Source organism: Ranitomeya imitator, chromosome 6, assembly GCF_032444005.1.
Source record: "Ranitomeya imitator isolate aRanImi1 chromosome 6, aRanImi1.pri, whole genome shotgun sequence".
Lineage (NCBI taxonomy): Eukaryota > Metazoa > Chordata > Amphibia > Anura > Dendrobatidae > Ranitomeya > Ranitomeya imitator.
This window is the reverse complement of record NC_091287.1, coordinates 243,623,969-243,638,262: the sequence shown is the minus strand read 5'-3', so window position 1 is coordinate 243,638,262 and position 14,294 is coordinate 243,623,969.

The window sequence follows — 14,294 nt, the reverse complement described above, 5'->3', positions numbered from 1 at the left end:
GGAATAGTGCATTTTGAGTTTTTATTCATTTTGGAGATTATACTGTCATTGGGAGGTTTCTTCAATAAAATTCGATGTATACTCTAACGGGTGATGACTTCTATTAGACTGACTGTCATTTTCACCGACCATTTAGGAAAATCCGAGAAAAATATCATTTGCAAAATAATTTGGGACATGGTGTAAGTGATTAGGTGGATTTATTCTTCAGTAAGTGCGATTACAGTGATACCAGATTTAAATAGTTTTTTAGGTTTTGCTGCTATCACACAATAAAAAATGCTTTTTTATTAAAAGTGGGTTTTTTGTCGCCATATTCTGAGAGCTGTAACTTTTTTGGGGGGGCTAACAGAGCTGTATGAGGGCTTATTTTTGGCAGGATGAGCTACAGATTTTGTTGGTACCAGTTTGGGGTAAATAATAAGAATTTGCAGTATATATACGCCATGGTCAAGAAGTACTTCCTGACTGATGCAGTATATAGACAGGAAGCTGTGTGCGGGAGATCGCCGCCGAGTGTCAGCTGATTCTGACAGCTGACACCCCTCACTCGGTGCCTAGAGTGGTGCCAGAACTTCTCCCGTCATCTTTACCAGCTAAATGCTGTGATTGATATCGATCGCAGCATTTAGCAGTCATGTTGAGGGAGCCCTCCAATTGACTCCCCCGCAATATCAAGGGGGCAAGTCGTTACCATGGTTACCCAATGTCATCATAACGACATCTGAGTCACCAGAGCTAGAAATCTTGTTACGCCATGCTCAGATTATGGCGTAGCAAGTTTGTCTGTCAGTGCAGCGCTGACAGTTTATAAAGCATTGCAATGTTCCTGCAATGATTCAGTCATGGTACGGTGCAGGCACTGCCGCCGACACCTGCATGATGAAAGTAATTTTGGGGGGGATTTTACATACAATAAGATAAACAGTATGTCAAATAGGGGGCAGGTCCCTGAGGGATAAGTGAGCAGTCATAGCACATAAACCGCCCCACAGGCCGCACAAGAATTTCATTAACTGAAAACTGAAAATAAAGATTAAATAACAACCACAAGACAGATTTCATCAACCAAGACATTATTTTAATCAGCATAACAGCGCCAACCTGACACTGTCTGTAGGTTACTCAGCACAATCCTGCTGACAGGTTCCCTTTAACATTTCAAACTGAGGAAAGGGCAACTTGAAAAAGCTTTGCTATCTTCTTATAGCCTTCTCCTGCTTTGTGGCCTCCACCATTTTCATTTTCAGAGTGCTTGGCAGCTGCTTAGAAGAACCCATAGCTGCATTTTTTTTGGCACCAGATTAGGAGGAGGCTGGGTTTTTATAAAGCTGGACAATTTGCATCACCTGGCCTTTTCTAATGATGATCGTGAACAAGTCATAAACCTAACAGGGTAATTAAGGTCTGAAATCTTGGTCAACGTTATCTCAGGACACAAATCTTCATTGGCGCCCAAACGTTTCCATAGGACCATTTTTGTTTTTGTAATTTTTAAAATGTAAAAAATGGTAGTATCTTTTTGGGGGGGCTAAAATACAAAGGAAATGTGTCACCTTTAACTTTAGCCCTTTTAAAGATCATTTCATCTTCAACTTGCTTAACGGTTCACAATAACTGTAATTTTGACCATCGGTGCCCAAACTTTTACATGCCACTTTATATGCTTGTATATATGTTTGTATATTGGCCATAGCATACTTGCTCTTTTTCATTAATTTAGTATTAGAAGAGTGCTGGCCTTATAATTTTTGTTGAGGCCCAGAAGGCGTCTGAACAGAAAGACATAAAATCACACAAAGTAGTCTTGAACCCATAATAAATAATGAAATTCAAGTCTGTGCTTGTACAGATCCCATGTGCACCACATTATTCCCATTTTCAAGCTCCACATTAACCAGCTTTTAGCTTACAATTTCCTTGCAGATACAGATGAAGCACACATTCCCTTATGTTACTTGAATTGTTTCCTACAAAGCTTTCAACTTTTTACAAGTTCATGTAATGAAAACATGTAAAATGTCAGGTGTCACCTATGTTTTCTGCTTCCAGCGGCATCTGTTACTTCTTCATGTAAATTTGGTTAATACAAGGTGATGTTGCAAGTCTGCTTTTAGGAAATCAGCCTTACCGCTGTGGACAAAATATTTTACTTAACAAGAAGACAAAATGCAGGGTTTATAGCAATTCAATATTGAAACCATGTGGTAGTGACAAACATTATAGTGTTGGCTCGCATAATCTCTCAGCCTGCGAGGAAAGACTGCCTGCAAAATATGTTAATTAAAAACATACACCAAGCTTTATAATAAAAAGGTAATTAGCCTCCTAAAATTCACCACAGTATAACATATTATCTGCAAGCTGTAAAATGGTGCTTCAAAAGAACAGCTGAAGTGAACATTATACTTACATATACCAGTACAGCTCCATCTTCTTGAATCGCTTTCATCAACTGCTCATTTCGACACTAGTAAATGAAACAAAAGAAAACAGTAAGAGTTTTGTAACACAATTTATACAAACTTAAAGCCATCAGATTACATTTAAAAAGGACCTGCCAACTTACCACAAATATATATGTACATTTTTAACCTGATGTTAAAGGGGTTGTCCACTACTCAGATAAGCCCTTCTCAATTCCTATGTCTCTACCTTGTAAACCAATAACACCTACTATACTCACCTCTGGTGCTGATGACGTTCCAGCGATGTGAGCACTGGCTGTCCCGTGACACAACAACGTGGCCAATAACAAGTGGAGAAAAAGTTTTGGTGTTATCATTCATATTCTCTGGAAAAAGGCCAAGAAAGCAAAACTTCTGCAGGGGTATGTAAACTTTTCAGCACAACTGTATCATTACAGAGGTAAAACCTAATTACAATAAATGTAAGAGGTGTATCCAATTTTTGGGGGCAGTGTTTGTCTGCAATAAGCTTTCTTGCAAAAGATTTTGGGAAACCCAATAGATCAGCCTATCTTGGCAATACTAATCGAGTTGGAAAATGAGTGACTAGATACCCTAGATATACATTGTATTGCTCCTTAATTCCAGATTTTAATAAATAATTATCTGCACTTAAACTGATGCTTGTGAATATAGCTTTCTGTTATTCGAGCCAATGTGCAAAAAAACAAAAATTATGCAGCACACCCTCAACACACCTACGACTCCATGTGAGTAAATTTGTGTTACAGCAGTATGGTAATTTTTCGCTATAAAAATTCATAAAAACCGCATGCATTATGCATCCCATCATTTAGAATGCATTCTGCAATTTTTGTGCACATGATGCGTTTTTTCCGCAAAAAAAACGCATCGCGGTAAAAAACGCATCATGTTCATTAATTTTGTGGATTTTTTGCGTTATTCCCGCTATTTAACCCCTTCATGACCCAGCCTATTTTGACCTTAAAGACCTTGCCGTTTTTTGCAATTCTGACCAGTGTCCCTTTATGAGGTAATAACTCAGGAACGCTTCAACGGATCCTAGCGGTTCTGAGATTGTTTTTTCGTGACATATTGGGCTTCATGTTAGTGGTAAATTTAGGTCAATAAATTATGCGTTTATTTGTGATAAAAACGGAAATTTGGCGAAAATTTCGCAATTTTCACATTTTGAATTTTTATTCTGTTAAACCAGAGAGTTATGTGACACAAAATAGTTAATAAATAACATTTCCCACATGTTTACTTTACATCAGCACAATTTTGGAAACAAAATTTTTTTTTGCTAGGAAGTTATAAGGGTTAAAATTTGACCAGCGATTTCTCATTTTTACAACGAAATTTACAAAACCATTTTTTTAGGGACCACCTCACATTTGAAGTCAGTTTGAGGGGTCTATATGGCTGAAAATACCGAAAAAGTGACACCATTCTAAAAACTGCACCCCTCAAGGTACTCAAAACCACATTCCAGAAGTTTATTAAACCTTCAGGTGCTTCACAGCAGCAGAAGCAACATGGAAGGAAAAAATGAACATTTAACTTTTTAGTCACAAAAATTATCTTTTAGCAACAATTTTTTTATTTTCCCAATGGTAAAAGGAGAAACTGAACCACGTAAGTTGTTGTCCAATTTGTCCTGAGTACGCTGATACCTCATATGTGGGGGTAAACCACTGTTTGGGCGCACGGCAGGGCTTGGAAGGGAAGGAGCGCCATTTGACTTTTTGAATCAAAAATTGGCTCCACTCTTTAGCGGACACCATGTCACGTTTGGAGAGCCCCCGTGTGCCTAAAAATTGGAGCTCCCCCACAAGTGACCCCATTTTGGAAACTAGACGCCCCAGGGAACTTATCTAGATGCATAGTGAGCACTTTGAACCCCCAGGTGCTTCACAAATTGATCTGTAAAAATGAAAAAGTACTTTTTTTTCACAAAAAAAATTCTTTTAGCCTAAATTTTTTCATTTTCACATGGGCAACAGGATAAAATGGATCCTAAAATTTGTTGGGCAATTTCTCCTGAGTACACTGATACCTCATATGTGGGGGTAAACCACTGTTTGGGCACTCGGCAGGGCTCGGAAGGGAAGGCGCGCCATTTGACTTTTTGAATGGAAAATTAGCTCCAATTGTTAGCGGACACCATGTAGCGTTTGGAGAGCCCCTGTGTGCCTAAACATTGGAGCTCCCCCACAAGTGACCCCATTTTGGAAACTAGACCCCCCAAGGAACTTATCTAGATGCATATTGAGCACTTTAAACCCCCAGGTGCTTCACAGAAGTTTATAACGCAGAGCCATGAAAATAAAAAATAATTTTTCTTTCCTCAAAAATGATTTTTTAGCCTGGAATTTCCTATTTTGCCAAGGGTAATAGGAGAAATTGGACCCCAAATGTTGTTGTCCAGTTTGTCCTGAGTACGCTGATACCCCATATGTGGGGGTAAACCACTGTTTGGGCGCACGGCAGGGCTCGGAAGGGAAGGCACGCCATTTGGCTTTTTAAATGGAAAATTAGCTCCAATCATTAGCGGACACCATGTCACGTTTGGAGAGCCCCTGTGTGCCTAAACATTGGAGATCCCCCAGAAATGACCCCATTTTGGAAACTAGTCCACCAAAGGAACTAATCTAGATGTGTGGTGAGGACTTTGAACCCCCAAGTGCTTCACAGAAGTTTATAACGCAGAGCCATGAAAATAAAAAAAAAATTATTTTCTCAAAAATGATCTTTTAGCCTGCAATTTTTTATTTTCCCAAGGGTATCAGGAAAAATTTGACCCCAAAAGTTGTTGTCCAGTTTCTCCTGAGTACGATGATACCCCATATGTGGGGGTAAACCACTGTTTGGGCACATGCCGGGGCTCGGAAGTGAAGTAGTGACGTTTTGAAATGCAGACTTTGATGGAATGCTCTGTGGGCGTCACGTTGCGTTTGCAGAGCCCCTGATGTGGCTTAACAGTAGAAACCCCCCACAAGTGACCCCATTTTGGAAACTAGACCCCGAAAGGAACTTATCTAGATGTGTGGTGAGCACTTTGAACCCCCAAGTGCTTCACAGAAGTTTATAATGCAGAGCCGTGAAAATAATAAATACGTTTTCTTTCCTCAAAAATAATTATTTAGCCCAGAATTTTTTAATTTTTCCAAGGGTAACAGGAGAAATTTTACCCCAATATTTGTTGTCCAGTTTCTCCTGAGTACGGTGATACCCCATATGTGGGGGTAAACTACTGTTTGGGCACATGCCGGGGCTCGGAATTGAAGTAGTGACGTTTTGAAATGCAGACTTTGATGGAATGCTCTGCGGGCGTCACGTTGCGTTTGCAGAGCCCCTGATGTGGCTAAACAGTAGAAACCCCCCACAAGTGACCCCATTTTGGAAACTAGACCCCGAAAGGAACTTATCTAGATGTGTGGTGAGCACTTTGAACCCCCAAGTGCTTCATAGAAGTATATAATGCAGAGCCGTGAAAATAATAAATACGTTTTCTTTCCTCAAAAATAATTATTTAGCCCAGAATTTTTTATTTTCCCAAAGGTTACAGGAGAAATTGGACCCCAAAAGTTGTTGTTCAGTTTCTCCTGAGTACGCTGATACCCCATGTGTGGAGGTAAACCACTGTTTGGGCACACGTCGGGGCTCCGAAGGGAGGTAGTGACTTTTGAAATGCAGACTTTGATGGAATGGTCTGCGGGCGTCACGTTGCGTTTGCAGAGCCCCTGGTGTGCCTAAACAGTAGAAACCCCCCACAAGTAACCCCATTTTAGAAACTAGACCCCCCAAGGAACTTATCTAGATATGTGGTGAGCACTTTGAACCCCCAAGTGCTTCACAGACGTTTACAACGTAGAGCCGTGAAAATAATAAATCATTTTTCTTTCCTCAAAAATGATGTTTTAGCAAGCATTTTTTTATTTTCACAAGGGTAACAGGAGAAATTGGACCCCAGTAATTGTTGCGCAGTTTATCCTGAGTATGCTGGTACCCCATATGTGGGGGTAAACCACTGTTTGGGCACACGTCAGGGCTCGGAATTGAGGGAGCACCATTTGACTTTTTGAATACGAGATTGGCTGGAATCAATGGTGGCGCCATGTTGCGTTTGGAGACCCCTGATGTGCCTAAACAGTGGTAACCCCTCAATTCTACCTCCAACACTAACCCCAACACACCCCTAACCCTAATCCCAACTGTAGCCATAACCCTAATCACAACCCTAACCCCAACACACCCCTAACCCTAACCACAACCCTAATTCCAACTGTAGCCATAACCCTAATCACAGCCCTAACCCTAACCCCAACACATCCCTAACCCTAATCCCAACTGTAGCCATAACCCTAATCACAGCCCTAACCCTAACCCTAACACACCCCTAACCCTAATCCCAACTGTAGCCATAACCCTAACCACAACCCTAATTCCATCCCTAACCCTAAGGTTATGTGCCCACGTTGCGGATTCGTGTGAGATTTTTCAGCATCATTTTTGAAAAATCCGAGGGTAAAAGGCACTGCGTTTTACCTGCAGATTTTCCGCGGATTTCCAGTGTTTTTTGTGCGGATTTCACCTGCGGATTCCTATTGAGGAACAGGTGTAAAACGCTGCGGAATCCGCACAAAGAATTGACATGCTGCGGAAAATACAACGCAGCGTTTCCGCGCGGTATTTTCCGCACCATGGGCACAGCGGATTTGGTTTCCATATGTTTACATGGTACTGTACACCTGATGGAACACTGCTGCGAATCCGCAGCGGCCAATCCACTGCGGATCCGCAGCCAAATCCGCACCGTGTGCACATGGCCTAATTCTAAAGGTATGTGCACACGCTGCGGAAAACGCTGCGGATCCGCAGCAGTTTCCCATGAGTTTACAGTTCAATGTAAACCTATGGGAAACAAAAATCGCTGTACACACGCTGCGGAAAAACTGCACGGAAATGCAGCGGTTTACATTCCGCAGCATGTCACTTCTTTCTGCGGATTCCGCAGCGGTTTTACAACTGCTCAAATAGAAAATCGCAGTTGTAAAACCGCAGTGAAATGCGCAGAAAAAACGCGGTAAATCCGCCATAAATCCGCAGAGGTTTAGCACTGCGGATTTATCAAATCCGCAGCGGAAAAATCCGCAGAGGACCAGAATACGTGTGCACATACCGAAACCCTAACCCTAACCCTACCCCTACCCCTACCCTTAACCCTACCCCTAACCCTACCCCTAGCCCTAACCCTACCCCTAACCCTACCCCTAACCCTAGCCCTAACCCTAACCCTACCCCTAACCCTACCCCTAACCCTATTCTAACATTAGTGGAGAAAAAAAAATTCTTTATTTTTTTTATTGTCCCTACCTATGGGGGTGACAAAGGGGGGGGGGGGGTCAATTAATATTTTTTTTATTTTGATCACTGAGATAGATTATATCTCAATGATCAAAATGCACTTTGGAACGAATCTGCCGGCCGGCAGATTCGGCGGGCGCACTGCGCATGCGCCCGCCATTTTGGAAGATGGAGGCGCCCGGGGAGAAGACGGACGGACCCCGGCAGGATCAGTAAGTATGATAGGGTGGGGAGGAGCACGGGGGGGGATCGGAGCATGGGGGGGTGAATCGGAGCACGGGAGGGGTGGAACGGAGCACGGGGGGGTAGAACGGAGCACGGGGGGGTGGAACGGAGCACGGGGGGGGGTGGAACGGAGCACGGAGGGGGGTGGATCGGAGTGCGGGGGGGTGATCGGAGCACGGGGGGGTGATTGGAGCACGGGGGTGAGCGGACAAGAGCACGGGGTGGAGCGGAGCACAGGACACAGGGGAGCCGGAGCAGTGTACCAAACAGATCGGGGGGATGGGGGGGGGCGATCGGTGGGGTGGGGTGGGGGCACATTAGTATTTCCAGCCATGGCCGATGATATTGCAGCATCGGCCATGGCTGGATTGTAATATTTCACCCGTTATAATAGGTGAAATATTACAAATCGCTCTGATTGGCAGTTTCACTTTCAACAGCCAATCAGAGCGATCGTAGCCACGAGGGGGTGAAGCCATCCCCCCTGGGCTAAACTACCACTCCCCCTGTCCCTGCAGATCAGGTGAAATGGGAGTTAACCCTTTCACCCGGCCTGCAGGGACGCGATCTTGCCATGACGCCACATAGGCGTCATGGGTCGGATTGGCACCGACTTTCATGACGCCTACGTGGCGTCATGGGTCGGGAAGGGGTTAATGCACTGGGAAGCTCCGGAAAAAAACGCAAAAAAAAAGGGATCAACAAACGCATCAAAACCACGAGAAAAACGCATGCGGACTTCTTGCAGAAAATGTCTGGTTTTGCTCAGGAAATTGCTGCAAGAAATCCTGAACGTGTGCACATAGCCTTAAGGAAAAGAAAATAAAACAGACAAAACAAAACAAAAAAAAGGGAAGGAAAGTAAAACCTTGGGTAATAACTTTGGGGGTTATGCTGACATAATCTATAATTCATGTAAGACGTAAGTCCTAGTCATCAATTAGAAGTATCCATGTTTTAAGTTATACAGATAGTGACATTATTCTGGAAAAGTCCCCATCAGTCTGAGTCTGGATCCATGGGTCCCAAATACCTCGGAAGATTTAAAGAGAGTCGGATTTGGTGGCTTCTGTGTTTTCGTATAGCATAATTAAATTTATCCGTCTTTTCACCTGGGTAATTGATAAAGTATTGGTTTTCCATTGCTCAGCTATGTGGTTTCTAGTTGCCGAGGTAATATAAGCCGACACGTCTTACCATTGGCATTGATTGGCCTATCACCTAAAAGATGTGGAAGGAGTACCGTATATACTTGAGTATAAGCCGACCCCCCTAATTTTGCCACAAAAAACTGGGAAAACTTATTGACTCGAGTATAAGCCTAGGGTGGGAAATGCAGCAGCTACCGGTGAATTTCAAAAATAAAAATAGATGCTCCATACCTTTCATTATTGCCCCATAAGATGCTCCATATAAAGCTGTGCCACATATAATGCTGCATACCGTTCATTATTGCCCCATAGATGCTCCATATAAAGCTGTGCCACATATAATACTCCATACTGTTCATTATTGCCCCATAGATGCTCCATATAAAGCTTTGCCACATATAATGCTCCATATTGTTCATTATTGCCCCATAGATGCTCCATATTAAGCTGTGCCACATATAATGCTGCATACCGTTCATTATTGCCCCATAAGATGCTCCATATAAAGCTGTGCCATATATAATGCTCCATACTGTTCATTATTGCCCAATAGATGCTCCATATAAAGCTGTGCCGTATATAATGCTCCATACTGTTCATTATTGCCCCATAGATGTGCCATATAAAGCTGTGCCATATAGTGCTCTGCACCGTTCATTATTGCCCCATAGATGTGCCATAGAAAGCTCTGCCATATAGTGCTCTGCACCGTTCATTATTGCCCCATAGATGTGCCATATAAAACTGCCATATAAAGCTGTGACATATAGTGCTCTGCACCGTTCATTATTGCCCCATAGATGTGCCATAGAAAGCTCTGCCATATAGTGCTCTGCACCGTTCATTATTGGCCCATAGATGTGCCATAGAAAGCTCTGCCATATAGTGCTCTGCACCGTTCACTATTGCCCCATAGATGTGCCATAGAAAGCTCTGCCATATAGTGCTCTGCACCGTTCATTATTGCCCCATAGATGTGCCATAGAAAGCTCTGCCATATAGTGCTCTGCACCGTTCACTATTGCCTCATAGATGTGTCATAGAAAGCCCTGCCATATAGTGCTCTGCACCATTCATTATTGCCCCATAGATGTGCCATAGAAAGCTCTGCCATATAGTGCTCTGCACCGTTCATTATTGCCCCATAGATGTGCCATAGAAAACTGTGCTACCGGTATATATAATGCTGCGGCTGCTGCAATAAAAAAATGCCATACTCACCTCTCTTGCTTGCAGCTCCTCAGCGTCCCGTCTCTCCGCACTGACTGTTCAGGCAGAGGGCGGCGCGCACACTATACGTCATCGCGCCCTCTGACCTGCATTCACTGCAAGAGGACGGGAAGATGGAGCGGCGCCCGGCGTGTGGAACGTGGACAGGTGAATATGTAATACTTACCTGCTCCCGGCGTCCCGCTCCTTCTCCCGGACAGCTGGTCTTCGGGTGCCGCAGCTTCTTCCTCTGTCAGCGGTCACTGACACCGCTCATTAGAGGAATGAATATACGGTTCCACCCCTATGGGAGTGGAGTCCATATTCATAAGTTTAATGAGCGGTCCCACGTGACCGCTGACAGAGGAAGAGCTGCAGCACCGAAGACCGTGGGACGGGCAGGGGGAGCGCCAGGAGCACCGGGACTAGGTGAGTATATGACAGTCCTCTCTCCCCCTCACCCGCCGACCCCACCGCCGACCGTGACTCGAGTATAAGCCGAGAGGGGCACTTTCAGCCCAAAAATTTGGGCTGAAAATCTCGGCTTATACTCGAGTATATACGGTAGTTCCTTTTTCAAGACAGTGTTAATTAATTTAACTACATCCTTCCAAAGAGGTTTCACTATGGGGCATGTCCACCAAGTGTGGAGCGTGTCTCCCACTTCATCACACCCCCTGAAGCATTTGTCTGGAACTGTATGATAGATTTTGTGTAGGTAACTAGGGACATAATGAGTTCTATGGAATAATCTGAGGGAGGTTTCAGTAAGCGAGATTTGGTAACTTCCTTTTAAAATGTTTTCATAACATTTATACCATCTCTGAGGTGAAAGGGTCATTTGTAGATCTTCCCATTGCTCCATGGTTTTTAATTTCAAGTCAACATTGGATTTATTGAATGCATTATATAAATCTGATATAAGGCCCTTTCCCAGAGGGTCGTGTAAGCACTTCAGTTCATAAGTAGTTGCTTTTGGATTTGGTGCATTAATAGTTAAGGTCTGCAAGAAGTGAAATATTTGTTCTAATCTGAAACTTTTGGATGTTAGTACTTGTCGTTTTATAATGTTTGTTTCGACATTAATTTAAAGTGAGTAGTTAAACGCTGGTATCTAGTTATTTTATTTTGCTTCCACCAGGAGTGATTCCTGGATGCTACGCCCGGGGGGAACATGGGGTTATCAAACAGTCCCAAAAGTGGTGATGGTTGTGACTGTAGAGCAAATTGAATCCTGTTGGCTCTCCATATACCGTACCTAGTGAGTGGGATGTGTATGGTGACTGTATAGCCAGGTTCGATAGCCCAAATTAGACTCTCCAGAGAGAAGGTGCTAGATTTGAGCTTTCTATTTGAGGCCAGAGAGGCGCGTGTTGATCTGAATTCACAGCTGCCAATTGTGCAATCTGCTCTGTAATAATGAGCAAAATTCGGTAAAGAAACACCTCCCTGTCGTTTGTGTCTGAATAATATCTGTTGTGAAATACGAGGTTTTTTGTTATTCCATATGAAACGTTGTATGTGCGAGTGGAGTGTTCTAAAAGTCATGGAAGGTATCGGAATTGGCAGTGAACGAAATAAATATAGAAATTGAGGCAGCGTTACCATTTTTATGGAATGAGCTCTCCCTAAAAAGGAAAGAGAAGGAGTGGACCATTTGGATAGATTTTGTGTCAATTTTTGTAGTAAAGGAGTGTAATTGTGTGAATTCTTAGTTTTTGAGGTGCCGTTAAGATTACTCCTAGACAAGTGGCACATTAAAGAAGAGGGAGATAGTCACCGATGTGAAGACACACTGTGTGCCAACTAGACACACACCTGGAACTGCTACTAAATTTGGTATTAACTAATCAACAAGGTAATTTGGTAATGTGCAGTCATGGCGCAGAGTCCCACATCTTACTGTAAATGGCATCTTTGAGTTCAGAACTTTTCCTAAAAACTTCCATAATCTTTCATAGTAGATGATAATGTCTTCCATCACAGTGACTGTTGATTTCAGAGATAGGCTTTTGAATAAACATTGGATTGTTACACTATCTACCACTTTATGCATTCTTGTTTTAAAAAAAACAATACAGCTCAACATGGTGCAAAAAAAAAGTGAATACTCACCCTCAATGGTGCCGCTCAGGTCTCCCACATGTTTGTGTGTTTCCTCTTCCAATGGAGATGGGCAAGTGACCTCTGCAGTCAGTAACAATGTGTAACTGGTCTGTATAACATATTTCTATGAAGGCAATTTTTGACGATAATGTGTTGGATGCAAAAAAAAAAAGGTCAAGACTGAAAATCTGTGTGACTTTGACAAGAGCCAAATTGTGCTGACCAGATGATGAACTCAGAGGCAAAAAGCACATCCTGTGGGCTGTGCTAGGTATGTGGTGGTTATAACCTACCAAACGTCGTCTAAATAAGGACAACTGGCAACAGAACTGGGAAATGCTCATTCATGGGCTAACTGGATTTGAAATCATCTGTTGGCGGCATGCAAACTGAGCGGGATGAATGGACACGTTAATATTCATTTGGTGCCCATGAATATGATTATATAAGTAGAGGTGTAATAGTATTGGGGAGCACTTGACAATGTCGCCAATGGTGTGAACACACATGAGACACAGGATTGCATGCATACCAGCGCTGATACACCTGTATTTATACACCCTGGTCCATCTTCAATTCTGGAAAAGGTGTGCTTATCGTAAGACCAAAAAGTCAAGATTTTGGACAGTGAAAGATAATAACACCCAACTGCATCTGTAAACAGGAGTGCAAAATTCATTTTACTGTTTGATAGAGGAAATGGAGACCTACTGGAGCATCCACATATCGGGAATACCATGGAACCAATCTATCAGTTACAATTTGCCCATGTAAGGCACTTATGCATATTATATGCTGAAATATGCTTGCATAAACACACAATTAGTCGCTGAAGTATTATGGAAAAAAAGGAAAAAACATTGCTAGGAAGCTGAAAGAATAAAGAATAACTCTTGTACGCAATTCTGTCACCGTCTTATTCAGCACTAAATTTATGATTAACTGGAATAAGCCGAGAACTGAGTCACTCGCATTCCTGAACATTTGCTTCCCTCACATATATACAACGGCCATCTGAGGAAATTCTTTGCTATGTTTGCTTCCTTATTTTTCTGGATTTCTCAGGGTAAACATAAATGATTATTCCATCATTGCCACTGATAAACAGATTTATCATTAAATGATATTAATAATAGGTAATCATTTTTTCCTACATTTGGTCGATTTTTATGTATTGTACATACTTTGGCCTTTCACTAACACCACTGAAAAGCACAATACTACTACAATACAGTAGATAAAGATGTCAAAATGAAAGAGAGCTCCAGGAAAAATTGATAAACTGAGATATGTCTATTGCTGAGCCAAACGGAGAAGTGCAGTCTGCAAGAATAATGGAATCAGCAGGGCTATGCTGCCTATACAAAACACTAACTTAACCGAAGTCTGAACGACCCTCAATAAGAGTTGTTTAGATTTGTTCATACATACATAGAGGATCCTATAATGTTGATCCAGAAGCAAAACAATGAAGATATTAGTTGTCCTATATTAGTTGAAATATACCTTTCTTGCTTTGAATAAATCTTTAGATTAATTTCCCATCTCAATAAATAAAGCACCCATAACTAGTAATATTTCATCTTTTTCAAGAAATAAAGTTATGACCCTTTTTAACATTTTTAGTAAAGCAACCATCAAAATATAGTGTGGCAGTGATTTCTCTAGTTTTACCTCTCCGATAGTTGAATCTCCCGGCTTGTGATGAGGATGAACCCTTCTTTCCTCTATATTGTCACTGTTACAAGGCTAGGTGTAAAGAGATCATTAGATCTTCTTCAATCATTGGATTGCTCCTAAGTTG